The sequence below is a fragment of the Oryzias latipes genome (genome assembly GCF_053564925.1).
Source record: "Oryzias latipes strain Hd-rR chromosome 1 unlocalized genomic scaffold, Olatipes_Hd-rR_3.1 chr1_Y".
Lineage (NCBI taxonomy): Eukaryota > Metazoa > Chordata > Actinopteri > Beloniformes > Adrianichthyidae > Oryzias > Oryzias latipes.
The window spans coordinates 6206940-6210650 of NW_027616335.1; the positions used below are offsets into that span (position 1 = coordinate 6206940).

Sequence of the window (3711 nt, forward strand, 5' to 3'; positions counted from 1 at the left end):
TTTAGGGTTTGGGCTTTTTACCGGTGTGTGGTGTCTGTTGACTCTCGTCTGATCTTGTGAGATGTCTTCTTGTTCCTCCATCCATTCAACTTCTCCCTCGCTGCATGTCTGTCCTGAAGCCACTAGATGGTACTCATGGTCTTTGCTAGTGTTAGCCATTTCTTCACGTCGAAGTTTGAAAAATATAACGAAAACAGTGGTAAACAAACCTCTTTCAAGCTGAATCGGTTTGAGAGTTCTTTGCTGGTATTTTCTTTAGCTTTGGTTGAACTTGTCATATAGAAAGAGTTATTATTTCAGGTAAAGCGTCGGAGCCCCGAAAAAAGTAACCGCTTATTCCGCCATCTTGGTAACACCCCCCCCTATCTCCAAATGCTGCCGGGAACAAAACGTCTTCAGTAGTTTCGAAGCCGCAAAATAACACGAGGAGAACGAACAACCGTGACGTCTTACCCGAGCTCCAGTAAAGTGAAATTTGATTGGTCACGTTCTGCAAAGCGACCAATCAGCTGTCGAGTTACAGCGCTCCGCGCCGCCATGACGCAGTCTGTTTGAAAACAATGGCGGCACGGAGCGTTAGGTCCGAAGATGAAGACGGACAAAAAGAATAAAAGTTGACCGTAGGAGACATGGACACCCTCTAGTAAGCGAGGCCGGCCGCGTCCTCACAGCGAAAAGACCTCAGAGGATCCGGGAGTTGGCGGCAGTGACCCGGCCGAGCCGATAAGTTCAGGTAAAACTTTTGATCTATGGACATGTTATTCGGGGCTTGGAGGCTACGGGGTTATATTTAACCAATTCCGGGGCTATTTTAAATAGCAAAAATAAAACCACATCCTTCCCTTTTTTCAGGAAAATAGTCTTCATCTGAAGCGATTGAAACAGAATCACAGAGGCTGGACGACGTGGAAAAAACCAAGAAGAAGCTACAAGAACACCGGATACGACCCCCCCCCCCATCGAAGTTTCCGTATGTATCTTCCGTGTGTAAAAATATTTTGTGCTGAAAAACTTCGCTTTTGTATAAAACTTCAAGTAACCCAGAAACATCATGTCATCACCTAACGGACAAACGTCGAGCAGCAACTTTAACGCGGTAAACAGCAGGACGTGACCGTACAGATTAAATGAAGTGCGTGGAGGGGATGGGGGATTGGGGGGTGGAATCCGCGGCACACGTCTGTGCAGAACCGGGGCCTGTGATCCGTATGGATCATGGATCATCCGCGCAGCCTAGTAGCTTCTCCTGGGATTCGGTGTCAGACCGTAAAACCTCATCACCCGCGGGACGTCATCACCGCGGACCCACACTTTATTTATTTGAAGACACAGAGGACTCATATGATGTGTGATTTGAACTAAACATATTCACCTTTGCTAATTATTGTTTATTCTCGTGCAGTTATGGACACATGTTGGAGACCCAGGGCACTATGTCAATTAGGTTTCATAGGTTCTACGTGTTGGGCGGCCGCGGCGTCACTCCTCCCGATTCCCCCGCTGGAGCGGCAGACGTCGCCCCCCACTGCCGTGGGGCCTGTGTAGCGCGGGCAGCACGGAGACACGCCGGGGGTCCACCGGCAGCTGCGCCCGAACCGGCTGCACAGGGTCCGAACGTCGGCTCCCCTCTCGCTAAGGGCGCCGGAGGAGGGAAAGGAGAGGCGAGGAGCCTGCGGGGCGAGGGTGGAGCGCAGGCGCCCCGATGTCTCTGCACTTCTGTCAAAAGTGGCAGGAAAATACACGTCTAAATGCGCTACGAGCTCCTCATGGGAGCGTGAATTCAGCGCGACAGGAAACATCGTCACCCCGTTAAGATCCTCACTGATAGCTGACACGGTTATCATGTTGGTGTTCCGGTCACGTAACATGATGAAGACGGACGAATAAAAGCAGCAGCACGATTCACTAAAGCAGCCAAACAGACAAACACGTGTTCACTTTTTTTTTTGCACTTTAAAAAAGGTTGTTCATGTTTAGCCTATGTTGAACCTTTCCTGCGAGGACTTTTCTCTTTCTGACCGTGGTCGGAAAACGTCGGCCGATCTTCCTTTGGGGTTATAAGCTACATGCGTTCTTGAGTTTGCCACTCGGCCGCTGGGGGGTTTTGTGTTGGGCAGGTGCCTGTATTCTAGAACATTGGCCAGAACAGCAATGTTACTGTAACCTAACAGACTTCTTCTTTCTTTCAGATTCTTGTCCATCACAAACACAAGAACCTCGGAGAGCAGCTCCAGTGGAAGGTCCGGGCAGATGACAAGTATGTTTCTTTCTCACTATCATTTTAGGAAACTTGACAAGAACTCCAGTCAGTTATAAAATATTGTCTTTTTTTTAGCTTCAGAACACCACAATGAGGAGATGACGGCAGCAGTGAAAGATGTGGAACCAAATTGGAGTTTCCACCAAGTTAGAAGTAAGCACATGAAGTTGGATTTACACAACTCGCCATAAGTTAGAGATAATGTGAGAGACTCAATGTCAATAATCAGTGTTACTTTCTTTTCAGAGATTTTTTGAATAGGATTGCAATTGTATTAGTGTGATAGACAGCTCATTTAGTGTTTCCATGTCTTAAGACCAAATACTAAGTTACAATAACGATATAGCATTGACAATGGATAATTAAGATAAGCCTCTGTGACAGTCTGCATGGCACATTTTGAATATTCCACTTTGGAAACAAGTTTGCAATATGTTGACCTCATCTTCTGTACATTTCATATTTCCATCGACTAAGAGCTTGCAGTCGAGCTATTGACAGTCTCAAGTGCAAAGAGAGAATGGAGATAGAAGCAAGGAGGAGGTCAAAAGGAGGACCAGTCAGCATGATCAGGTGAGTTGTCCTATTTGTGACCTTGTTTCATTTACTCAGGTCGTGCATGGTCCAGTTGAACTGTGTATGTGTGTGTATGTTGTTTCCTCTAATTAAAATAATATTTTCCTTTCCTGTTGGTCCACAGCTCTTCAAAAAGAGGGTCAAAATTGCTGAGAAGATTCTCAATCAAGAGGATCTGTCATAAATAAAAAGAGCCAATGCAAACTATGTCAGCGACGAGGAAAGTGACGAGGACAAACCATCTTATTATCAAGCCTCGCCAAAGTGGCGCTCCACTAGGCTAACCATGGTGATGCTGAAATGCCATAAAGCCTGGGATGAAAAGTGGAGTAGTGGAATTGAGCCAAAATTACGCACGAGACACTCAGCTGACTTTACTGAAGGAAACCCACCACCAGTCAAGAGCTGCTATCTGGCAGAAGAGAAAAAAAGGATGCATGTTTGTTTGTGGTTTTTGACTTATTTATTTATTTTGTAATAAAATATTTTTGAGTAATACCGGTTTTCTGTTACCTTTTATTTCTTATATATTTTGGAGATGACTGGTATCTTGAAATACCCTGAACTCGGATATCACTAGTGTTTGTTCTTCAGATTTGCCTGCTGGCCATATGTTCCAAATCCTAACTTCAGATATGACTAGTATACGGACATCAGATATCAACAGATTTGACATGGATAGAATCTGGAAATATCCTGACCTCGGATATCAATGGTGTTGGTTCTTCATATATGCCTGATGGCCATATGTTCCAAATCTTAACTTCAGATATGACTGGTATACGGACATCAGATATCAACAGATTTGACATGGATAGAATCTGGAAATATCCTGACCTCGGATATCAATGGTGTTGGTTCTTCAGATATGCCTG

At 45.2% G+C, this 3711-nt stretch overlaps 1 long non-coding RNA gene across 1 annotated transcript; it reads left to right on the forward strand.

The window, feature by feature from the left end:
- Nucleotides 1–355: 355 nt before the first annotated feature.
- LOC144990304 (uncharacterized) lies at nucleotides 356–3334 on the forward strand. The gene is made up of 5 exons (XR_013654310.1): nucleotides 356–733; nucleotides 853–970; nucleotides 2190–2257; nucleotides 2336–2833; nucleotides 2961–3334. It is a non-coding gene; the product is annotated as an uncharacterized LOC144990304 (long non-coding RNA).
- Nucleotides 3335–3711: the final 377 nt, after the last annotated feature.